Source organism: Aethalodelphis obliquidens, unplaced genomic scaffold (genome assembly GCF_003676395.1).
Source record: "Aethalodelphis obliquidens isolate GAN/ISIS:26980383/991018 unplaced genomic scaffold, ASM367639v1 scaffold33, whole genome shotgun sequence".
Taxonomy (NCBI): domain Eukaryota; kingdom Metazoa; phylum Chordata; class Mammalia; order Artiodactyla; family Delphinidae; genus Aethalodelphis; species Aethalodelphis obliquidens.
In genome coordinates, this window is record NW_020837977.1 from 17,038,889 (window position 1) to 17,064,825 (window position 25,937).

At 44.4% G+C, this 25,937-nt stretch overlaps 1 long non-coding RNA gene across 3 annotated transcripts; it reads left to right on the forward strand.

The window, feature by feature from the left end:
- Positions 1-502: 502 nt before the first annotated feature.
- LOC113631534 (uncharacterized) lies at positions 503-25,592 on the forward strand. Of its 3 annotated transcripts, XR_003437414.1 has the most exons (6): positions 503-4,189; positions 16,246-16,382; positions 17,010-17,067; positions 18,427-18,720; positions 21,175-21,249; positions 22,617-25,592. It is a non-coding gene; the product is annotated as an uncharacterized LOC113631534 (long non-coding RNA). The 3 variants fall into 3 exon arrangements; XR_003437413.1 differs by lacking the exon at positions 18,427-18,720; XR_003437415.1 differs by lacking the exons at positions 16,246-16,382; positions 17,010-17,067; positions 18,427-18,720; positions 21,175-21,249; positions 22,617-25,592 and adding an exon at positions 14,421-15,786.
- Positions 25,593-25,937: the final 345 nt, after the last annotated feature.

Sequence of the window (25,937 nt, forward strand, 5' to 3'; positions counted from 1 at the left end):
TCCTTTAGGTTCATCCCTGTGCCATGAGATTTTTTTCTTTTTTTAAGGCTAATAATTCCATTGCACACATATATATATATACACATACATACACCACATTTCTTTATCCATTTATCCCTCGATGGACATTTGGCTTGCTTCCACCTCTTGACTTGTGAATAATGCTGCAGTGAACACAGGAGTACTAATATCTCTTCAAGATCATTTCAGGTCTTGGATATATACCCAGGAGTGGGATTGCTGGATCATAAGGTATAATGTATTTTTTTATTTTTTGAGAAACCTTAATGTTTTCCTTAGTGGCTGTACCATTTTACATTCCCACGAAGGGTTCCAGTATCTCCACATCGTCATCAGCACTTATTTTCTGGTTTTTATTTTTGTTTGTTTTTTTTTGTTTTTGCAGTACACGGGCCTCTCACTGTTGTGGCCTCTCCTGCTGCGGAGCACAGGCTCCGGACGCGCAGGCTCAGTGGCCATGGCTCACGGGCCCAGCCGCTCCGCCGCATGTGGGATCCTCCTGGACCGGGGCACAAACCCGTGTCCCCCGCATCGGCAGGCGGACTCTCAACCACTGCGCCGCCAGGGAAGCCCTATCTGTGCTCCCTTTTAGCTCATCGACCACCCTTTACTATTTTGAATTATCTGGTAATTCATGGATCTCTCCTTCTCTGGGGTTGGCTTCTGGAGACTTATTCTGACCAGGTGGTTGGGCTGTGTTTCCCTTTTCTTTGTATGCCATGTAATCTTTTATTGGGAATTGGGCATTTGGAAAAACAGCCACCTCTCCCAGTCTCTGGACTGGCCTTGTATGGGGGAAGTCATCTCAGCTAGAGATTTGGGGGACCTTTCAACCCTTTTCTGGGGATGCATCTTTTCTGGGCTTGTGTGTATGATTTCCTAGTTAGACTTGCCACTGTTTTCTTCTCAGGAGCCTGCAGTCTCTTACTCCCTCTGGTGTCTGTCTGTGGTACTGCATTCCCCACGGTATAACTTGGACAGAACATGACTGTTCTCAAGGGCCCCCCAACCTGGCATCCCTCCCATCAGTGTCCTGAGTCAGAGAGACAGAAACTAGTCTCTTAGGCAGCCCCTCAAAAAGCCAAAACTTTGGACTCATGTGTCACTCTTTTTTTTCCCTCCCAGGAGAGAAGCTGGGAGTTTTCTGGTCTTCTGTCCTCACTGGGGGAGTGGGAGGGACTAGGGCAGGCGAAATGCGAGGAATGTTCTTACATCCTGTGTGGCTCTTCTTGGCTTCGTGCTCACCTGGTGCTGCAGCCTCTTCCCTGGATTCTGGAGTTCTCACAAGGACACTGGTCTGTGTATCCCTGCTATGTCGTTGTCTCTGATTGGGAATGAGGGTCTGGAGCTTCTATTCCTCTGTCTCGCTGACGTCACCCTACGGACTCTTGCTGAAATATAATCAAATATCATTGTTACCACTAAAAATAGCAGTAATCTCAGTATCCTTAAATATCCAGTAGTAGTCAAATTTCCTTGAATGGTTTTATTGCGTATTTATTTGAATAGGGATCTAACTGATTGATGTGTTTCTCAAATTTCTTTCAATCTAGTGGTTCCCCTTCCATCTAAGAAATCATTTAAATACACACAGGCCTCATTTTGCATGGGACCAGAGAAAATAAACACGCAAGCTGAAAACATGCAAAATGGTCCTAATAATCAATAGGAAAAAAATATGATTGTTCTGTGCCTGTAAAATTTTACAAAATATTAAGTCTTTTGCTTTCAGTTATAACTGTAAAGGAAAATGTAAAATAGTAGAACTTATATTTAATATACTGTCATCTGAAATATTAGTAATATTGAGAATTAAAATATTCTGTGTCTTTGTTAAAAAAGAAAAAAGCAAAAAACAAAAACCCAAACTTAATCAATAGTAATTTGAACAGTGCTTGTCTTCTCATCACATAACTTACAAGCATTTTTTTCTATGCCTTGGTGAGTTGTCATATTTCTAACTTTGGTTATGAAATATTTCTGGATTCTTTTTAATGTGTAGCTTTTTAATGGTATCCCTCCTCTGGAACATCATCGTCCTTCTCATCACAACAGCTTTCCTTATTCATCTCAGTAAGTCTGTCTTCACTAAGTCCCTTTGGCTGCATCTCTGAGCCTCTCAGTGTTGCACTGTCAACACGCCCATGGTCCACTGTTTGTTCCATAACCCCATTTACATTTGATTCAAACTTCACTTCCATCGTTCTCACACTTCGTTTCTTTGCTGTGCTTTTGTCTTTGTTGGCCAGTTTCCTGTTCTAGCTCTCCATTTTTGTAAAATGTCACATGGGTTTATTGCTGGGAGACACAGCAGCAACACAACTACATGCTTTGTTGTCTTTGCTGCCTCTGTGAAGATTGAGTAACACATGCTTGGTGACCAATCACTAGACTTTGAAAGAAATGACATTCTATGTGTGTGTGTTATTTACTCGGTGAATTGTGGACTGAAGAGCTAGCCACAGAGTTTATCCTCTGTGCAGTTATTCACAAATGATATACTGTAGTAGCTGTTAACAGGAACTGTGTTCGTGGGGACGGGTGGTGTCTCCCTCAACGGTGATAAGCAAAGCTCGTGCTTGCCAGAACCTTGCAAAGCCAAGGCAGCCTGCACTTGTCTTAGAAGCATCTCTTATTTCTTGGGGTCAGTTATCTATTTACTTTGGCTTTTCCTTTTGAAACTATGGGGATCTTTGTTTTCTTTTATTCGTAATTAAGAATTATAATTAAACTTTTCTTTCTGGTACTGGTCTGGATTTTCCCTCATATGTAGATGGACCTGGTTCTCTGATATGCCTTTCTTCACCATTAGAAGGATTTCCATGGACTGGAATTCCCAGTAGGGTCCACCTATAGGGAGTCAACTGCTATACTGGGGACCCTCACAACAGACACCCCTTAAGTGAAGAGCAACAGTTGGTCACACTTGATACTTTATCTTTTCCCAGGCGTCACTCAACTTACAGATTCTTCCTCATCCAGGACACACCTCGTTAGCAAGAGAGGTGGAGTAACGTGGTGTGGGGTAGAGGCTCCTAAGCAAGGCTGTCTGTCCTCAAAAATTGCCTCTGTTCTTTTCTAGCTGAGGCTGTGAGTTATTTATACTTCTGTATCTTAACTTTTCTCATCAATAAAATAACAGTAGTAGAAAATGCCTCATGGAATTGTTTGAAAATGAAAATACGTAGGACAGTGGTTGGCACAGAGTAAGAGCTGTTTAAGTGTTTGAAAATGAATAGCTTTGAATTTCAAGAAATGAAATGGATCTGAAAATAGGCCCCTTTAATTTCTTGTCTCCACATCTGGAACAGTTCCCTGAATACAAGGAGGTTTAAGAAATTTTTTTTCCTGATTAAAAATCAACTAGGTTCCGTGGTGACTGCTTTTGCATTTAAGTAGGTGGTTAATAGGAAGTAAATGTATAAGTTTGAAGGACTAAGTGTGTCCCTGACAGGCCACACAGGCATCGCAGTAGCAATTAAAATGAATTTATCGTACAGCCAGCGAAGAGAGGGAAGAGACACAGCAAAGGCAACTCGGTGACACGATTCCAAACATCTGTTTGCTTCTATTTTTGGTAATCATTGCATTCTCACAGTACTTCAGTCAGAGCTGGGGGAAAGCAAGAACACTACCTATTTAAAGCCCAACAAAAAGACCATAATAAAATATTCAGCAAAAGTTCTAACAAAGCTGTATTAAACAGAAAAAGAACCATGGACATTGTTGTCCTGTAAGCGCTTGTCAGGTGTTTCTGATCATATTATTCACTTATGATTGCGCATATTGTACATCAAGTCTCAAGTGTCTTCATTTCTAAAGGCATCAACACTGAGCAGGAGTCTTTCAAGGACAAATCGCATAAAACTTTCCTTTAAAGAAAATGAGGGAAAACCCACGAGAGCAAGAAGTAAATTGTCTTTTAAAACAGGAAGGAGAAATAAACCAGCTACACTAAAATTAGGAAGCCTCACTGATCCCAATTCAGTCAGTTGTTGCCATGATGTCAGAAAATGATGTTGACAGATGCATGGTCCTTAAAGATGTTTTTATTTTTCCTTTGAAACAGTCTCAAACTTGTATAAAAGCTGCAAGAACAGTACAGAGAACGTTTCATCAGCCATTTGGGTGACAATTATCAACATGACATCATCATCCAAATACTTGGGTGTGTATTTCCCCCACACACAACCGTAATACAGCCACCAAAATTAGGGCGCTCACCTTGATCTCATCCAGGTTGTGCCAGGTGTCCTAATTTTGCTCTTTAGAGCACGGTATCCAGACCAGAATCAGGCATCTCGCAGAGTTAAAGGCCTCTTTAATATCATTTAGCCCAGACCTGTTCCTCAGTCTCCCTTTGACCTTCATGACCTTGGCACTTGTGCAGGCTACAGGCGTTGTAGTTTGGACGCCTGCCTTACCCTGCTCAGGCTGCAGCACCACTCAGGACTGCTTCCTGCAAGTGTGCCCCCCTCCTGCACTGAGACCTTCCCGCGCGGGCACGACATGCTGCAGCAGGCCACTGCTCCTGCTCCCTGGGTGGAGGGTCGCACCCATGGCTGAGTTGCTCAGGGAGAGGGATAAAGGGGAAAGAATAGAAGGAAGAGCCTTAAATAGTCTAGAGAAATTGGTATTTGTCTAAACGTGAATTGTAGCAGACAACTTCGAACCCAGTTCATGAAGGCATTCCAAGCAGAATCACAGATTTTAAATACCTTTCCATTTATGTCAGGAATATTTTGAAGGGTTAAAAAGTGGTCATATTTGACTGATTATTCACTCGGTCTTAAACATTTTATGTGTGTACCCCAAAATGATATTCAATCTCTTTTGCCCAAACTGAAAAATGAAATGCGTAAATTGTATAAAACATTTAAAGTAGTTATAGGTTATTATGAAATTTGGGTTTATATTCTGTAGTGATGTATTCAGGGTTCTCCAGAGAAATAGAACCAATTATATATATATACATATAATATGAAATTTATTGAAATGTATGAAATGCATGATAAATTGTCTCGTGTGATGTGGAGGTTGCCGTGTCCCAAGGTGTGCAGGGTGAGTTGGGGAGCACGAGACCGGGGGGGCTGATGGTGTAGCTCCAGTCTGAGCCCAAAGGCCTGAGAACAGGGGAGGCAACGGTAGAGGTTTCTGAAGACCAACAGGCTGGAGACCCAGGAAGAGCCAATGTTTCTGTTCACGTCTGAAGGCAGGAAAAATCTATGTCGCAGCCCAGAGGCGGTCAGGCAGGCTAAGAGTCCTGCTGCCAGGAGGGTCAGCCTTTGTGTTCTACGCAGGCCTTCAGCTGCCTGGATGAAGCCCACCCACGTTAGGGAGTGCAATCTGCTTTACTGTCTACAGATTTAACTATTAACCTCATCCAAAAACAACTTCACAGAGACCCCCAGAATAATGTTTGGCCAAGCACCTGGGCACCTCATGGCCTAGTCAAGTTGACACATAAAATTACCATCACAGATGGCAAACTGCGTGTTCCCACAGGGAGTCCTCCTGTGACTCCTGTAACCACTAGTGCATGCCACCGTCACTTTTTTGTTTTTTACACCTGTAACAAAATTTAGCATCTTAACTGTTTTTAAGTCTGTGGTTCAGGATGTTAAATATATTCACATTGCAATGAGGCAGATCTCCAGAACTTCTTCATCTCGCAAAACTGAAACACGATACCCATTAAACAACAGCTTCCTTTCCCACACCCCTTCCTCAGTCCCAAGGCCACCACTCTGTTTCTCAGGGTCTGACTATGTTAGTTGCCTCACATAAGGGAAATCAGACAGTATTTGTCCTTTTGTGACTGGATTATTTCACTTAACACCCTCCAGGTTCATCCATGTTGTAGCATGTGACAGGATTTTCTTGCTATTTAAGGTTGAATAATACTCCATTGTACCTATACCACATCTTTATCTGTTCATCGATTAGTGAGCATTTAGGTTGTTTCCACCTCTTAGCTATTGTGAATATACTGCTGTGAACATGGGTGTGCAAATATCTCCCAAGACCCTGCTTTCAATTCTCTGGGATAAGTATCCAGAGGTGGCGTTGCTGGACCACGTGGTCTAGCATCACTTTTACCTTGGCTATTGCAGTGGCCTCCTTGCTGCTCTGTCTCCCTGCTTTCACTCTCGTCCCCACCCCCAGGTTCATTGTTTTTTTCATGAGTGTTAGTTATTTTTTAAATATTTAAAACAGATCATGGCAATTTTCTGTTTCAACTTCTCTAATAGAGACTTCCAGTTTCTGCTTGGGAGGTACAGGACTAGAAAGAGTCACTCCCGCCCTTACAGCAATAAGTAAAGCTAAACCTCAAGTTCATGACTTTTCTCAAATTCATCAGGGAGCTGAAGTCTTAAGGTAACCAACTAACCAAATCTGAGGAGAGACTGGTGTCTTCTGGCAGAAACAAGATGCAAGCACTTGCTTACCTGGGGCAGTTACAGCTGCCACGAAGAATCGCACACTTTCGTCTTATAATTTCTTATTTACTTATTAATTTGACTGAGCCGGGTCTTAGTTGCGGCACACAGGATCTTTGTTGCAGCATGTGGGATCATTTAGTTGCGGCATGCGGACTTAGTTGCGGCATGCGTGCGGCATGTAGTTCCTTGACCAGAGATCGAACCCAGGACCCCTGCAGTGGGAGCACGGAGTCTTACCCACTGGACCACCAGGGAAGTTCCCTTTCATCCTTTATAATTTCTGTGTTTCAGAAATACCTCAATTAGAGAATGTTGCATTCAGAAAAATAGTTTTACAGATAAAGTTTAATCCTTTAATTTCCAGAGCTTTTCTTTTATTCATTCTTGGTGGAATTCTTCTAAAATGTGCTATACTTTCCCCTGCTTTATTAAATAGAATATATCAATTGTTTAGGCGGACCACTCTGTACCTCAGGTGCTAGGAGACCATCTGTCCTCAAGGGCCACTGCGCCACGAGGGGCTCTTGAATTCACTTAAAGAGATGCTGCTCTAGCTGTTCTTCTCTTCTTTCAGGAAAGCTCCTCAAGGCTGTCTTTCCAGTGGCACAATGCCTACTGGAAAAGCTACTCTTTGGAAAGAATAAAGCCAAAGTTTAATTACCCTAGCTCTCAGATGGAAGGTACCAGTAGGCTGAGTAGGAATGGACTGGAACCCATCTAGGTCTCTGGTCGGTCTTGTACCCATATGATTGTATCACCTGCCCTTCCAAGGCTTTGAGAGCGTATATGAGGTGCTATGCACCCACTGAACTCCAGAGAGTGTGCCCGCCCATCTAGGTCTGGTTATAAGGCTTTCCTGGCATTCGGCATGATACTGTACTATGAGCTCTTATTTGACAGAGAGCTCTTTGCTTAGGAGCTTTGGATCTCTAGACATCTGTGGATGGACTCCAGTGAATTCAGTTTGAAATTATAGACAGAATTTTGCATGTGCTTATGCCTGACCTTTCTGGAAAGAAGATCCAACAGTTTCATCAGATTCTCAGAAGGAATGAGATGGGCTGAGATGTTACCCGTCTTACTCCTAAGAAAAAGAAGTGATGAAGTGAGGTAATTAGTCTTCTGGACAGGCTCAGTCTGAGATGAGCATCTGGTATAAACAAACTGATAGAATAAATTGCCACGGTTGCCTCTATAGAATGAGCCCCTGAGGCACCCAAGTATGTACATCACACTCAAGCTACAGTGCTCTCTATGCCAGGCCCTGCCCCTGGCTTTCCTTCACTTATATATCATAGACATCATTCTATTTTTGCTTATAGAACTATTCTAATATTTTAAAAATAACCACATAAGATTCCATTGTATGGCTATACCACAATTTATTTATCTGGCACCCCACTGATAGATATTTAGATTTCTTATTCCAGTTATTCTGGGTCATAAGCAATGCTGCCCTGCATATCTTTGTACATATAATTTTGCATAACATATAGCTGTGCCTTTTTGCTCATTCCCTTCCAGTGCAGGATATTATGATTATCTTTTTTTTAAAAAATAAATTTATTTATTTTTGGCTGAGTTGGGTCTTTGTTGCTGTGCGTGGGCTTCTCATTGCGGTGGCTTCTCTTGTTGCGGAGCATGGGCTCTAGGCACGCAGGCTTCAGTAGCTGTGGCTCGAGGGCTCAGTAGTTGTGGCGCACGGGCTTAGTTGCTCCGTGACATGTGGGATCTTCCCAGACAAGGGCTTGAACCCACGTCCCCTGCATTGGCAGGCTGATTCTTAACCGCTGCGCCACCAGGGAAGCCCCTATGATTATCTTTTGAACATTTTCCTGAATGATAAGTGAAGGCTGTGTCTTTTGCCTTTGCTATTTATTTATTCTCTTAAAGATTTTCATATATTTATGGATTATCTGTACTTGTTTCTCCATGAAATGTATGTTAACATTTGCCGCAATAAATGCAGTCTCTATAGTGTTAAGTGTTATAAGTGCAAAGCCCAGAGTGTGAGGGGAATGGCCCCCATTCACCAATGGATGTGTCATTCGATCCTGCTCTAGAACAAATCATCCATGTCTCCGCTTTCTCTTTTCGATTATTTTTTGCAGGATCTGTTAAGGACAGCTGGAAATCTGATAGAAAAGTTAACCGCCAAAAGAGTAACAATGCACTGATGCACTAAGTAAAGATTTATTAATATCCAAAGTGATATTACAGGATATAATAGGAACGGAGCAGATTAGGAGGTAAACAATTCCGTAACATGACCCCAACTGGAGCTGACTGTGAACCTTCTTAAGGAAATGCTCATAGCAATCGTCATATTACTGGTTTTTTTAAAGGTAATGCCTTGTTGTAACCATAGATCTCATTGTATCTATAGAAAAATAATTTTATGTCCTATAATGAAAACTTATAAAACTTCAAAAGGGTTGTGATTTTTAAATGCAAACTTTGAAGTTTTATTCCTCGAGTAATCTCCCTGCAGGTTTTTGGAAGTTGGTCTGTTTCTTTTAATGCAGACTTGCTTCTTTAAGAGTATGTTAAGACTTTGGTTCCCCACGAGGAAGAGGGCTGAGCTCTGTGCCGACGGCGATGCTTGGTAGATCCTATGCTTTTCTGTAAATTTCAGTATGGCTGTGATAAAATCGTGGTTTCAGTTCAGTAAGTATTTGCTTTATGACCTGCACAGCTCAAAGCTAGATGTTTCACCTAATCAGATTTTAGAGTTTGCCAGGAGCCTGTTCGCATGTGAAATAAACTAGATTGTAGATGGGGGCAGCGGGTAGGGGAGTGGGGGAAGTGCCAAGGAGGAGGAAGAAAATAGGTGAAGGAATGTTTCAGGCAGAAGGACCAGCTCACAGCTGAGAAAGAGCATACGGCGTGGTGAAGGGACCGAGAGAAGTTAGGTGTGGATGAAATATCTAGTCTGGGGTTCATGTGAGGAGAGAGGTAAGGCTGGCGAGGGAAGAAAAGTCACGCAGGGGCTTTACTCTGTGCTAAGGGATGTAGACTTCATTTTCCAGCAAAGGGTAGAACGTTGGAGGGTTTGGTCAGAGGCGTAAGGTGATGAAATACCCTAAAGAATGAGAGGGAGAGAGAAGCCTGAAGGCTGGCAGACCATTTCAGGTGTCCAGCCAAGGCATGAATGCAGCTTGAACTAAAGTAGAGGGACTGGGACTGGAGAAAGTTCTATTACTATGAGAATTTTCAGAAGGAAGACTCTCCTGTAGTTGTGAACAGGTTGCCTAGGAGGAAGGGTAGATCAAGAGTGAAGCAGTGTCCTGAGCATTGAATAGCTGACAGAGTGCTTACAGAGAACACTGAAGGGGGTTTGCGGGGCTGGATCTGACATGCTGAAGTGGCCATGTGACATCCATGTGCAGATACTTGGTAGATAGCTGGGATCTGAAGATTAGGAGAGGGGTCTGAGATGGAGAGGCAGACGTGGGAACTTCAGCACGAAGACGGTAGTTGCAACTATAGAGATAGATGAGATGGTCCAGGGAGCACGAGTCAAGTGAGACAAGATGGGCTGGAGGGAGCCCTGGAGAAGACAAGTCCTGAGAGGAGGGGAACCCATAAGCATGGTCAGGAAAACTAAAGGACCATAATGAGGGAAGCCAAAAAAATTATTTCAGGAATGAGGGAGGTGTCAACTGGACCAAATAAGACACAAACAAATAAGATGAGTCCATTAGATTTAGCAAAAATATATAAACGATAGCTTCACAGACGTATGGGGATGTGAGGTAGATTATAGAAGGTTGAAGAGGGAGAGGAGTGTGAGAGAACGGAGACAGTGAGCACAGACACATCTGGAAAGTTTGGCTCTAAAGGAGATAAAACAGAGAAAGAGCAAGAGGACAGCAGTGGTGGTTGAGAGTGGACTGTTGTGTGTTTTCAGAAGAACTTAAGGTATGTTTAAAGGCTGCTGGGAAGGAGGCAGTAGAGAGGCAAGACCTGAACACATGGGATGAGAGATGCTGGATGACATCGTGGGAGGAGGAGATGATGGATGACATCATCACGGGAGGAGGAGATGATAGATGACATCATGGGAGGAGGAGGTGATGGATGACATCATCGTGGGAGGAGGAGATGGTGACATCATGGGGGAGGAGATGATGGGTGACATCATCATGGGAGGAGGAGATAATGGAATGATGGTCCTGAGAAGGTGGGTGGGAGGGAATTCAGAGACAGAGGGATTCGAAGAAGAGGGGGGACACCTTACCCCTTTTCTATTGTAAGTAGAAGGAAAGAGGTAAGGACATGGTCTATTGGCAGGTAAGTTCAGTTGTTTAGTCCTGAAGTTCAGTAATTTCTCAAACGTTAATTCCTAGTGTCTCTGTGACTTGGAGAAAGAATCATGAACACATGAGTAAGGAGGGAACTGGTGGGATCCAAGACTGGAAGGGAAGAGAAAGTGAAAAAGCTTGAGGGAGACTAGGAGAGAGAGAGCTGACCAGAAAACAAAGGATTACTAGGGTAGTAGGACCTTGACTTTATAATGGCACCAATCTGAGCCATTTTATTACTTTTTCTCTAGGTGCCCTTGGTGATCAAGATTTAAAAACGGGAATGCAAATGGTTATGTTGATTCAGGATTGGGGTTTGTCAGGTCATGACAGTGGTGGAAGACATGACAAGGGAGTGGAGAATAATATCAAGAATATCACCAATAGAAAAAAACCCTGATAACCCAATTTGAAAATAAGCAACTTGAGTAGGCATTTTTTCCCCAATGAAAACATATAAATGGTTAACAGGCATATGAAAAGTTGCTCAATATCACTAATCATCTGGGAAATGTGATTCAAAACCACAGCGAGATACCACCTCACACCTGTTAGGATGGCCATTACCAAAAAACCAAAAGACAGCAAGTGTGGGTGAGGGTGTGGAGAGAAGGCCACCCTTGTGCACTGTTGGTGGGGATGTAAATTGGTGCAGCCGCTACGGGAAACAGCATGGAGATTCCTCAAAAAATTAAAAATGGAACTACTGTAGATCCAGCAATTTCACTTCTGGGTGTTTATCCAAAGGAAAAAAGAACACTAACTTGAAAAGATGTCTGCTCCCTATGTTCATTGCAGCACTGTTTACACTAGCCAAGATATAGAAGCAACCTAAGTGTCCATCAGCGGATGTGGATAAAGAAGACATTATATATATTATACATTATATATATACACACACACAGTATATTGGTAGTATTATACACACACACACACACACACACACACACACACACACGCACGCACAATGGAAATTATTCAGTCAAAGAAAAAGAAGGGAATCCTGCCATTTGCAACAACATGGATGGACCTTGAGGGCATTACACTAAGTGAAATAAGTCAGACAGAGAAACAAAAACACTGATCTCACTTGTATGTAGAATCTACAAACAAAAACAAAAACTGAATTCATAGATACAGAGAACAGATTGGTAGCTGCCAGAAGGTGGGGGTGGGGTTGGAGTGGACAAAATAGATGAAGGGAAACAAAAGGTACAAACTTGCAGTCATGAAATAAGTAAGTCAGGGAGATGTAATGGATAGCATGGCAACTATAGTTCATATACTATATTTTATATTTAGAAGTTGCAAAGAGAGAAGATCTTAAAGTTCTCATCAAGAAAAAATATTGGTAACTGTGAGGTGATGGATGTTAACTAGACTTACTGTGGTGATCATTTCACAATAGATACAAACATCGAATCATGATGTTTTATATCTGAAACTAATATAAATTTCTATGTTAATCATATCTCAATAAAAATCTGGTTCCGGCCCTCCTTTCCAGCCATCAGCTCTGGTCAAGTGACCTTCCCTGCTCCTGTATCCTATACTTACTGTCTTTCCCATCTGAGTCTGTTATGATCCTATCACTTCTTCGAGGTTTGTCTCAAAGAACACCTTCTCTGTGGAGCCCTCCCTGATTGCCCAACGTCGCCCTGTTCTCACCCACCTCTGAATCCCCATAGCACTGCTTGCACCTCGCCCCTCCAGCCACAAGCACTTATGAAGCACTTGTTTCTGTGCCAGGCAAGGATGCACAGACATGGCCTTGACGAGCTTGTGTCTGGAAGGGAGAGAGACACTTCAACAGGTGAATTGTATGACAACCTGATAACTGATGCGTCAGAACTGAGACGCTCTCTCACTGAACCCCTGATAGCACTCTTGGGTAAATGGCACATTCAGTCTGGTCCTGAGTTAACTTGGGTGTCTCCCACCTCTCCTACCGCCAGTGGACTGCAGCTGACTGCTTTCTCCGGGCATCTGTTTTACTCCATCTGATCCATGGCAGCAATTCACGCAGTGCCTGGCACACAGACATTTTTTTCATTCAAATGAGTTCCAGTTGGAATAGAAGGGACAGAAAGTCCCGTTCATCTCCAGTGCACACCCCGCTAGCATCCCCAGTGGCCTACGAGACCCAGGTTCACCTCGTTCTCCAAGCAGTAGAAACGGTAGGGCTTGACCATTTCTAGGGGTACTGGATAGCCTCAACCACAGCTACATCCCTGTCTGGATGTGAAAAGCTTCCCTCACAATATCAGACTCTATACTAGAAACGATTTTCCCCAAGCCCCAATGCCTTCAAGGCCTTCAAAACAGGAACAAGTTGCAAAAAATAAAACACAGGAAACAAGGAACAAAACTAGATAATCACGTCAGAGACAGGACATAAAATATTTAAATTCCACAGTATTGGCATGAAGTAAAATCAGAATAAAAATAAAAACAAAACAGTCAAACGCAGGGGAGCAAAGAATAGAATTGTGACTATTTGTGGATGTGGGGAGTGGGAAATGGAAGTTGCTAGTGAAACGTATAAAATGTCAGTTATGCAAGATGAATGCATTCTAGAGATCAACGTTGTGCCGATAATACTGCATCAGACACTTTAAAATCAGTTACAAGGGTAGATCTTATACAGAGTCTTTTTACTGTAATTAATATTACCAAGTGATAGACCGAGAAATCCACAAATGAAATGGAAGATGTCCAAAAAAGGAAGATTCTGGTCATTACATTCCAGGCAGCATGAAAGCCAGAGTCTGTGATGAGAATCTCACAGCAGTGGGCACGCCGTGACTACATATGTGCAAACATGCACACACCGTGGAGCTGACAAGTGCACAGGACTTAGTATCGGGAGACGTGGGTTCCAGTTCTGCTCTTCCTTCTTGTTTGTCCTTGAGCAAGTGATTTGACCTCTCTGGGACTCAGATGCCTGGTATATAAAGGTTGAGACTAAGTGAGATCTCAGCTTTGAATTCTAGAATTCTATGATTATGTTAAAGAGAAATAGTTTTCCCCTAATCCTGAATGGATGGATGCTAACTTCCTCCCATGACTATACAGCACCATTAGTAGGAATGGTGTTATACTCCATGATTATAAGAGGACTCTATTGTTTTAATCCTGACTAAGGAACTGAGAATACTGGCATTGACAAGCTTGGAGAAGTGTCAGGAGTTTTATTTGAAAGTGGCTACAGTGAAGAATCTAGTAACACTCAATAAAACAAGTTTTTTTTTGTTAGAAAGCAGCTCTAGCAAATGACAGATGCTAACTTATTTTTCATCTTTAAATAAATGTACACAGTACTTAAAATCCAAGGAGATGCACGAATTTTCCCCATGTAATTAATGAAACCGCTGCCTTTTACTCTCAGAAATGTCCGAGTTTGGATGCGAAATTATAAGGTCACCCTACTGTTAGGAGATTCCTTTCTGCTTTGCTTAATTCCAAATCCACTTCAAAGATATTCTTCATCTGGTTCTCAAATGTTTCTTCAGATGGGCCTTATGAAAATCAATTGCAACCAGAAGAGTAGATTTTCCTCTTTCTCTCTTTCTAATTTCCTAGCTGCGGCCTTAGTTAAGAGCTGTGTTTGCCAAGGTGATCCAGAATGCTGATGTGATTTCTGCTCTGACAGGTAGAGAGTTCAGAAGTCGTTATTCCCCTCCTATGACAAGAAAAAGCTGGACACGTGGCAAATCGAAGACTTTCCTTGCACCCGAGACATGCAGCCCCAGGGCAAACCGTCCGCCGCAAATCTGGAGAGTTGGTCACAACCAGAAAGATCCTTGGGGCAGAAGCTACGGGAGGCCAAGCTGGCGGGAATATTTAAACCAGCCCTCAGGACCCTCTCTGCCCTCTCTCCCCACCCTGCTTCCTGGAGAACGTCCCTTCCGTTCTCCAGAAGGTTCCAGAACACACAGCACAATATATCTTTATGTGTTTTTATCGATCCCAGGGACTCAGGATTGGCATGAAACTTATTAGAGCGAATTTAAAGCATTGCAAAATTTTACTGCAACTTTGAAGAGATTCCTGAGGGATTTTTTTTTTTTTTACTTGAAAATTTAATAAAATAACCCCTTGGTCATGAATCTTTCCCCGGGGAAGTTGATGGGGAATTGTGTTCACACCTGCGGTGACGTGTACTCCAGACTCGATTCAATTATAAATCTCTGTGACCTCAACTCACCTACAGATGGCACTGAAAGGCATGAAAACGGTTCAAATCTACTCTAATTACAATGACGTATACAATTCTGCAAAATCAATGAACAATTCCTGAAGTTGCCATACAGCAAAATGGCGAGGAGTTGCATGAAAACCGAAATCCTACTTCATTCAATCAACAGGGAAATGTTTTTATTGTCTCTAATTTTCATTTATTTTAAAATCAACTTATAATCATTGTGAATGGACATCTCTCAGAAAATTCAACTAAACTCACCATCCCTTTTGCCGTTGGCTGTTGCAGGGAGGGGTGTATCTGTTGAAACCTCACTCTCTCAGGAGAACACAGAGGGATGCATTCTGTCTTCCTAACTGAGGACCCACTATCCTGCGAGAGAACATCTTAGCGCAGTGAAAGGCTGTTCCTTCCCAGCACCACGAAGACTCCAGCCCGCTCCTGTTAAAGCCCCGGCCAGGGCCATTCTATGTCTGTTTTTGCTGGAGGTGATCTTGGAGGCAGCCCCTCCTCCTGGTGCTTTGTCCCGGGAAAAGCCGCCTCTCCTCGGCCTGTCTGGGGCCTGTTTCCCACCCTCTCAAAGTCCCGAGACTCTCATGCTAGGAGACCCTCAAATCTGTGAAAAGCAACACAGTGCAGAGCGTTCACGGTACAGACCCTGAAAGGAACGCACGGATTCCCAGCTTTTATTAGACAGGTAACAGCAGCTCCAGTGCTGTCTTTGTAACGTCCTAGAATTGGAGGACAAAACAGCAAAATCTTCAGAATCATAAAACCTGTACTGCCATAAAATAAACGTCTGTTCGTCTTAGATCATTGTAAGACCCAGGCTGTATTCTTCCTCTAGGGCCTGGGTGTCAAAGGTGTTTTCCTTCATGGAACAGGGGCCGGTCTTGTCTCCCGGCTGACCTTGGCTCACTTCAGCCATGGACCCAATGTGATGGTTGTTCTGATCCGTTCCTGTCGTGAAAGGAAAACGTGTCCGAAGGACTTCAAATAACTGCCCAGAGCGTGTTGGCAGGAGGAAGCACCCGGCCCCTTGGGCCAGAGCTTCTGGGGCCTTCTGCCCACCGCCCTGTCGCGGCTCACCTGTTGGTCCTGGGTCTCCTCTTTAGCCAAATCCCCGCTGTTTGTTTAAAGCCCAGCGGGCAGGTGCCCAGCCCAGGCCAGAGCAGCTGTGGGATCAGGCCTCTGACTCTGTTCCTAACTCCTGATTTCTGCTCCAGACTCATCCCTGGGTGAGGCAGCTTCGCATTCTGTTCATTTCTCTCGCCAGGAAAAGCGTTCTGGACCAGGGGGAGACCGCCTCTGTTTCATCTCCTGAGTGTCACCGGGTTAGATGCAGCCCAGAGAACCTGGCGTGGGCTCAGGGCATGGGGAGACTCCGGCTGGGCCTCTGCAGCCGGATCCCAGGTGAGGGCCCCGCACAGGAGCCACGGTGCCCGGTGGGGCACACACGCTTCCCGGGAAGAGGGGGGCAGTTCCCAGCAATCACAGGGCCAACTGAGCCTCAGGGTTTTGCCCAAATCCTTGTGCTGTGCTGTATTACCATGCAGGCTGAAATCTCTCTTCAGGAGAAAATAACCCACGCCTCTCTGCTCTGTGTTTTGCATTTCACTGTTGGGTTTTGTTTGTTTGTTTGGTAGCTGGTTAGTTATAATATTCCCAGGGGGAAAGACATCAGCTATTACGATGGGGTAAATTACCAGCTGTCGCATCACACCTCAGGTACCATCCTTTAAGGTGGACAGTCAGTGGCTTGGTGTCAGGAAAATGATTAAGCCCCAAAGCTCAGGGAAATTTCTGTGTGAAAAAACAAACGGAAAAAGCTAGAATCAATTATAACCTGGATAAATTCTTAACAGGGCCTTTAAGTTCTCTCTTAACTAAATCGTAGTGAAATCTGAAAAACAAAAGCAAAAACTAATCTTAACTGGAAGGTGACTTCTTTTTTATTTTTTAAATTGAAGTACAGCTGATTTACAATGTTCCAAGGTGTACAACAAAGTGACTCAGTCATACATACATATTCTATTTCAGATTCTTTTCCATTATGGAAGATGACTTCTTAACCCAAGGACATACCTCTTAATCTAAGGTATGACAGACAGAAATAATCACTTCAGGGGCCTATCTTAACATGCCTTTGTGGTCAGAAGAGGGCAAAGAGTGTCAATCAAATTGATAAGTGAAGTGGAGTTTTTTCCATCTATTCTGCATGCAAAGCACATAGGAAATTAAGGTGGGGAATAAACTTTGGTCGTTTATATTCTAGGCAAACTGCTACTTCGGTTATTTGCAGGTGAAAGGTGCCAGTTATCTCAGCTGTGTTTGCTATGACACGTTTTGAAAAAACATTCAGGTTTAAAACCAATATATGTTAATTAACCGTTTGAGGTTTTTTCCCTTGAGACGTTTTAGACCATAATCGACCCCATTTTTCCTCTTTTACTATTTATTCTTAATAAAGGTATAACTTTATGAATAACAATTTGATATTAATATAAGCATGGACTTATTAAACAAGGAAACTTTATGTAAGTGTTGGGTTCAATGACACAATATTAACTTAATATAGCTTTATGGTTTTTAGAACTGACACTTGGAATTGAGAGCTGCTATCTTATAAAGCTTAAGTTATTTTGTAACTTTTAAAAGCAGCTATATTATTACACTTTTTCATCAGTTTGTATTTCTGATATGATCTCTTTCATGCTCATTATTAGTGGACTGAAGTTTTGAAAATCAGGCCTTTATCTTATAAAAAAAGATTCTAGGCTGAGGTTATAAATGAAACCAAGTTATTGCAGTTTGATTACTCAAGTCATTTGGTATTAAAAGGACTTCTGGGAGGGATGGGGGAAATGTGCTTCCATTTCATTTATCTTTTCAGTTTTGAATTCGGATTTAAGGTAACGTACAGCCGACGAAAGAGAAGTAACCAGAACCACCACTGGTTCATTCATGTGACAGAACACTAGGTGGCGCTGTCTTCCGCATGAATTGGCTAGAATTGACCAAGCGCCTCTTTAAACCCATTTGTCAGGGATATGTGTGTTACTCTGTGTTTTCCAGAAGTCAGATAAAAATACTCCCTTCACTTTCTGTTCTTAATGAAGTGTTAACTTTATGAATAAGCACCTACATTTGTAACAAACTGGACTTCTTGAATAACGCAACTCTGAGTAAATGACAGGTTGGTGACTATGACTTCCGGGTACCAAGACTCAAGGAACTTGTTTACCTTTCAGTTGTTGTTGCTAATAAACTTTAGAACAGTTTTAGATTTACAGAAACGTGTCAAAGCTAGTACACCTTGCATCCAGTTCCTCAGTATTAACATCTGGTAACTCTTGTCACAGCCGATGAACTGATGTTGATAACTTACTATTAACTCAAGTCCAGATTTTATCCCGATTTCCTCAGTTTTTCCCTAATGTCCTTTTTCTGTACCAAGATCCCATGCAGGTGACCGCAGGACACGTGGCCGTCCTGTCTCCTCTAGTTTCTCTTGATGACCTTGACGGTTCTGAGGCTACTGGCTGCGAATATTTTAAGATGCCCCTCGGTTTGCACGTGTCTGATGCTTTTCTGGTGGTCGAGCCGGGTTATGGATTTGGTGGCAGAAGACCACAGAGGTGCCGGGCTGTTTCATCACCTGGTGTCACGCAGTTGATATGACCAATCACTGGGCGTGTTGACCTTGGTCACCCGGCTGAAGGGGTGCTTGGCGGGTTTCCCCACCATCAAGGTACCTTTTCCCTCCCTTTCTATACTGTTTCCTTGGAAGCAAGTCACTTTGCATAGTGAGCACTTAAGGGGGGGATGTGGTGCTTCACCTCTTTGAAGGCCAATTATCTACATTAATTGTCTGGAAATCTTCTGCATGGGAAAAATGTCTCTTCTCCTCCATTTATTTACGGAATTATTTACTGATACCAGTGTAGACTCATGACTATTTATTTTACCCTCTGGTTTATAACCCAGTACTACTTTATTTATTTTGTTACTCAAATTGTTCCAGCTTTGGCCCTTGGGAGATCTTTCAGTTGGCTTCTGTGTCCCTTTGACATATCCCCATCAGTGTGGTTTTTTTCTTTTAAGCAACTTTTAAACTTTTAAATAGATTCTGTTCTGTCTACAAATAGGATTTAGCTCCGTTATTCTGTGAGCATGTCTCTTTTCCATTATTGGAGTAATATATTAATAATGAAAATTGAAAGATACATGAAAGTAGAAAGGAAAAAGCCCAATTCAATCTTTGTTATTCGTGTGTTCCCTTAAAGTGTTTCTTTTCTCATTTTTATTATTTTGCATACTTTTTTTTGCGGTACGCGGGCCTCTCACTGTTGTGGCCTCTCCTGTTGTGGAGCACAGGCTCCGGACGCGCAGGCCCAGCGGCCATGGCTCACGGGCCCAGCCGCTCCGCGGCATGTGGGATCCTCCCGGACCGGGGCACGAACCCGTGTCCCCTGCATCAACCACTGCGCCACCAGGGAAGCCCGCATACTTTTTGACATTTCCTCCTTAAAGAACAGCTCTACTCATTCTTTGTAAATACTTTCGTATTCTGATTATTTCTACTTAACAATACATCATGGATATTTTTCTATCTTATTACGTACGTATCACTTTAAAAGTCCTCCATCGTTTGATTAACCTTGCCTTTAGCGTTGAATTGGCTCGTAAGTATCTTCAGTGCATAATTCTGGATGCAGAGCAGGCCTTTAACACATAGGGACTGAATAAGTTATCTATTGAAATGATCTGTTTCAATATTTTGCAATTATATATAGCGATGAAATGAGTACACTTGAGCCTATAAGGTCTTTAAGCACTTTTACATTATTCACATATTTAAGAATTCTAGAAGTTGAGCTAGGTCCGATAAGAGCAGCAATATTTTTGAAGCCCTTGATTCATAATTAGATTTTACAAAATTGGGCAAATTGTATGACGCTAACCCAGGGAAAGAAAGGGGAAGATATTGTCCAGACTATGCAAATAAGGCAGGGGTCATTGGTTGAGAAGCTAAAAAAAATGAGCCGATTATTAAGAAATAAAGCTTTTCGTAGCAATGACGTCTGATTCAGAGCCTGGGTGTCACCCTTCTCAGCATGAATTCTCACTGCTTTACTGAGAAATTAGGCAACCGACTTAATTCAACTTAATTCAAGAAAGGACGGGAGGAGGGGACTCCTCATCCTGAGGGGTACTCGTCACCTAAACCTCTCAAGAGCTCTCATAAGTGAGCAGAACAGTGAGAATTCATATTTTTCCCTAAGATCTCTGCTTAATTACACTACACTGCTATCCAAAATGTTCATTAAAAAGTTAACACAGGTACCTGAAAACACCAGAAGCTAGACTCCTACATTTGAAAGGAGGTTGTACATTAAAAGAATGAAAAGAAATCTCTTTCTGTCACTCTTTGTTTCAAAATTATTTTCCTCTCAAAGGAGAGCATCCAGCCGTTGTTTTGCATTACACGGTGTAATAAACATGGGGGTTTCATTATGGGGATTCCCATTCAGATGTTAAGCCCCATGCACATTGTCGACGGGGCCGTGTGTCCGGCGGGGAATCCTCACCCCTGATTCTCCCGTGAGGAGCCTGTGGGGTTTCCACTTCTTCCTGCTGCAGTTTTGTCCTCCTGGAGAGGGGACCCTATTTTCTCATCCACAGCTCTTGTCCCAGAAATTGGTATATGTGTGAATTCACTCCTCAAAGGGCTTCTTTGGCACACTATTGACTAACAAGGAGAAAAATATTTATCCTGATGTGATTCTTTTTTTTATATAAATTTATTTATTTATTTATTTTTGGCTGCGTTGGGTCTTCGTTGCTGCGCGTGGGCTTTCTCTAGTTGTGGTGAGCGGGGGCTACTTTTCGTGGCGGTGCGTGGGCTTCTCATTGCGGTGGCTTCTCTTGTTGCGGAGCACGGGCTCTAGGCGTGCGGGCTTCAGTAGTTGTGGCACGCAGGCTCAGTAGTTGTGGCTCCCGGGCTCTAGAGCACAGGCTCAGTTGCTCCGCAGCATGTGAGATCTTCCCGGACCAGGGCTCGAACCCGAGTCCCCTGCATTGGCAGGCGGATTCTTAACCACTGCGCCACCAGGGAAGCCCCTGATTTGATTCTTTGGAGTTGAGAGTTTTCTTCTGATTTTTAAGTTTTTCACACTCTCTTTTTCTTTATTTCCTACTACAGGCCCGAGCAGCCCTTTGGAGTGTGGCTGGGACATTTTCAAAGCTGTTGACAGATGGGGAGCTGCTCTTCAGAGAGGTAAGTGACAACGTAAATGACTGCAGGGTGGGGGGATGTTCTAGTGGGCGGGGTGGGGGGATGTTCTGGTGAGCGGGGTGGGGGGATATTCTTTCTGGTGAGCGGGGTGGGGGGACGTTCTGGTGAGCGGGGTGGGGGGATGCTCTGGTGAGCGGGGTGGGGGGATGTTCTGGTGAGCGGGGTGGGGGGATGTTCTGGTCCGGGTGTCCTCAAAATGAAGTACATTCCAACGAGTCCAGCACCCAGCATGGTGCCCGGCACAGGGCTGGTAATCGATAACTAGCCATTGATTGAATACGTGAATGAATAGCTGGTATTTTATTGGCATACGTTTCCCATAGTGGAGATTAATTCATCCTATTTCCCATCCACGAGTTCTGGCTTCTTTAGGAAAAGGAACTCATTTTAAATGATGACATCAACAACAAAATACTACAGTTTCTGAGGACTGTGGCAAAAAATAATAGGAAAGTGTTCTGTCTCCCAAAATAGCCATGTTTCGAAAAAGAAAAAACAGCTTGGCATACTTAACATGTCCCTTGGAGTAAAGATGCAGTGGAAGATGACGGCTTCCCACGATAACTACTACCTGTGTGTGCGTGTGTGCACGTGACCGTGGACAGAAACCCACGTGCTCCTTGCGTTTTCCCATCACGAGAAGCAAAGATGCCCCGAGGTTATCACCTTGGCTGTAGGGCCCACTCTGTCCAGTTTGCTCCTCCCTCTGGGGCTGTTGGGCCCTGGGTGGGCTCAAGGGGCACTCCCTCACCTGGGCTGTTCCTCTCCTGCCCTCTCCCGCCCTCTCCTGCCAAGCCCCACACCCCGCGTCTTGGTAAACTTGGCTCACAGCGTGGTCTGTCTGTGCAGTGATTCTGGTGACAGCCTTTCCTGCTGACCCCAGCACACAGTCCACTGCGGACTGGGATGTGCTCGCCTCCATGGCCCCGTGCTCACGGCAGGGTAGGACTGGGGGAGCCAAGGCTCTGAGAGGCGTGGGTGTCCTGGGTTAGGTTGGGTGGGCGGTGCCAGCCGCCAGGCCAGGCTGTGCGGGGTCCTCGGCCCCTTGGCACCTGCAGGAAGGGCCTGCGTGCTGAGCCAGCTCTGACGTGTCCCAGGGAAGCCTGGGCTCATAACCTGCCTCCGCACTGGGTGCAGCTGGGTGTCATCTGTCCACCTTTCTAGCTCGTGTTCTCTGTTTCCCAAGACTGAGGGTTACGGCTGGTTTGTGTCCCCCGAAATTTCGTATGGTGAAGTCCTAACCCTCAGTAACTCAGTGTGTTTGCAGATGGGGTCTTTACAGAGGTAACGAAGTTAAAATGGGTCTGTGAGGGTGGGTCCTCATCTGATGTGACTGTTGTCCTTATAAGGAGAGGTGATTAGGACACAGATGTGCACGGAGGGAAGCCAAAGTGAGGACGCAGGGAGAAGGCGGCCATCTGCCAGCCCAGGAGAGAGGCCTCGGGAGGAGCCCACCCTGCCGACACCCTGATCTTGGACTCCCAGCCTCCAGAACTCTGAGAGGTGAATGATTGTCGTTTAAGCTGCCCGTGTGTGGTGCTTGCTACAGCAGCTCTGGCAAACTAACCACTGGCTTTGATAGAGGCCCCAGAAGATTCCGGGCCGGGGCAGGAGCGTCCCCAGAGGTGACCAGGCCACAGCTTCTGGTGTCAGCAGGTGACCAGTGCAGGCAGCTCTGGGTGATGCTGTCTCCTCCCAGGGTACCAGGAGGACCTCCTGAGGCCATGAGGAAAGCTCTGAGCAGCCTCTCCTTGGCTTGCAGATGCCGTGTTCCCGGGTGTCTTCATGTGGCCCTCCCTCTGTGTGTGCTCTGTTTCCTCCCACGATGGTCTGGTATTAGGGGCCTACACGGGACACCATCTAAGCTTAGCTGATTACGTCTGTAATGACCCTGTTTCCAGATGAGGTCCCATTCTGAGGTCCTGGAGGTTGTGACTTCAACATACCATTCTGGGATGACACAAGTCAACTCATAACTGTTGCCAACCCCCAAATCTAATTCCCTAGTTTAGTTTCTCAGGGTTATAATTTGAATATTTAAATCAATATCACAGATGGGAGAGGTTGCTAAAAATTAGAAAAAACCCACCCAGTCTAGAGAAACCCGATTTCTGGGTGCCGGGCAAGGGTCAGGGGGGTGGTCTGCATCCACAGTGCCCCCAGAGCAGCCCTGGGGAGTCTGGAAGCTTAGCCTTTCTCCACTTCCCTGCTGTAACAGCCTCCTCGTGGGCTTTCCTGTCCACCCATCCCTCACGCTGCTGGCCGACTGGACTTTATCACGTCTTTATTTCACAAACACACTGACTTCACTGTGTGCTTGACTCATAGAGATGTTACTACACTCATTGCTTGTAGCAACCGCAGGAAGTGAGTTCTGACCTTACACCTATTTGGGAGCTGAGCTCAGTGAGCAGAGCTGGGCCAGGAGGGCACCGCCCCCAGGCTGTCAAATGCATAGTGCTGCCAGCATGGCTTACCTGGGCCTCCACCTTCTCTCCTCCTGGGGCCTCATCCCCGTGGACTGCGCCACTGCCCCCCCACCGCCTGCAGAGCGAAGGTGGCCCAGCGCCAGGCGTATCAGCTGCCGTTCTCGGGCCCCTCCCCAGACCTCCAGCCCAGAACCAGAAGCTCAGCGGGGGATGAGAAGGCAGGGATTTGTGATAAGGAGGCGATTCGGAGACACTCTCAAGCTTGAGACTCGTGCCCAAGCTCCGCCCGTCTGGGGGGCTGTGTCCTTGAAGCCCCCGCCGTCCCGGCCCCACCTCCCCCTTCGATGCAGCCTTTCTCTGAAACTCCCTGCGGCCTCTTCTTCCGCTACCGGCGCTCGGTCCCTCTTCAGAGCCAGTCCCGAGTGTCCCTTCTTTATGAAGGCTTTTTGCTTTATCTCCGTGCCTGTTCTTGTAACCAGCCCTGCGGTCTCTCCTCAGAAGGATCTTCTTCACCTTCTGTACCTACTTTTTTCTTTATAATAGTTTTCTTGCACTTGCACTGTCATCACTGCACTTGTCCCCTTAAAGCCAGCCATCTGAGACTGTGTTCAACAAAGCACTGTATTGAATGACTACTATTAACCCATGGAAAACCTTCTTTAAAACTAAGTACATGGACAAAAAAGAGATTAGGAGTGATGATTCACTTTGGGAAAAAAATGTCTTACAAAGAAGGATTCAAAAGATAATCCTTTAACAGGGCAATTGTTTGAAAATGATTTCTCTCTCCCATCCAAACATCTGGGCTCTGGCTCCCACCGACAGTCTGAAGGCTTCCGTGTCTGCTGTGTTCCCAGTTCTGTCACATGTACCCGCCTGCCCACATCAGAGAGACTCTCTCAGGGCACTTAGATTTGGGAGTCCGCCATCTAGCGCTCAGAGTTGAATGGAACGCTCCCGCGTGGTCTGACTTTCGTGAAAGCGCATCTCTTTTTGTTCGTGGTCCTTTGCCAGCTACTTCACTCTTGATTTCAGCAACCACAGCTCACTGGCGGCTCTGTGGGCGACTAAAACCACCAGACGCCTCTCCTCACTTGAACTGCGAAGTCTCAGACCGCCCTGACGTGCGTCTGATCAGAGAGTATGTTGATGACTCTGTTGTTTCTAACAGATGCATAAATACTTTGCATCCTGGAACATGGCTGCATCAGATGAGTTTTGAGTAACCACAACCCCCACGTCATCTATTTGAACTGGACTCACCACTGACGCTGAAAGGTCTTGAAAGGTCTTGCCTGCCCTCCAAGCCCTCTGGCCCGTCCCCTTCGCCACAAAAGCCCAAAATGCTCCAAACCACGTTTTTAAAGAACTCATTTGGTGGTAAAACCTGATCCAGAGCTATTTATAGGCTCTATTCATCCCACTTCCTATGAGTTCAGGCATTTTTCCCTGCAGAAATGTTTTATTTGATTAATGGTTTCTTCTCTAGTGTTCACTGAGGGTTTGCCACCAAATATTCATGGTATTAACCTCTTAAATAAAAACAAAAACAAAAAACAAACCTTAAATCAAAAACACATCTGACCCTGAGGGTAGCAGATGAGGGCTTAAGGACTTGTCTGAGCCCCAGCATAAGTGTAATTTAAAAAAATTCACAGATTGTTTTCTTGCTTTGTGGCACGGTATTGACTTTTGGTGCTGTAAATAGAGCCACTTTTGGTTCTAGAAGTTCTGTATTAACATTGCACATTGGCCAATCCAGATTATATCTGACAAATCTCTCCAACAGCCTAGAGATGGAAGCCACCAAGACTGCCCCCATCATTTCCAGATTTAAGGGAAATATTCACTATCACTCGGTGACCATCTCGGGAGCCTTGGGACATTTTTGGCACTTGCTCCTACTCAAAGAATTTAGATTCTTAAGAACACAGGAAATTAAATTGGAAGGCTTTCCTCCTACACATTTATCATACTAGAACTTTCTGGGATAAAAATTTATCAGTTTAAAACAGCTTCATGATATGAAATGGAGCACAAGTGTTATCAAAGCATCTTATTTAAAAGCATAGTCTCTGTAAGTTGTCTTTTTAAAAAGTGTGAATGGTGAGTTAAATTATTGTGTGACTTTTCTCCCCAAATTAAAATTTTTAGAAGAAGTTTCCTCTCACATCTGTGTGGACTCCAGTGGGGCATTTTTAAAGTAATTCCTTTGCCCACTTAGATTATCCAACTGAGTCA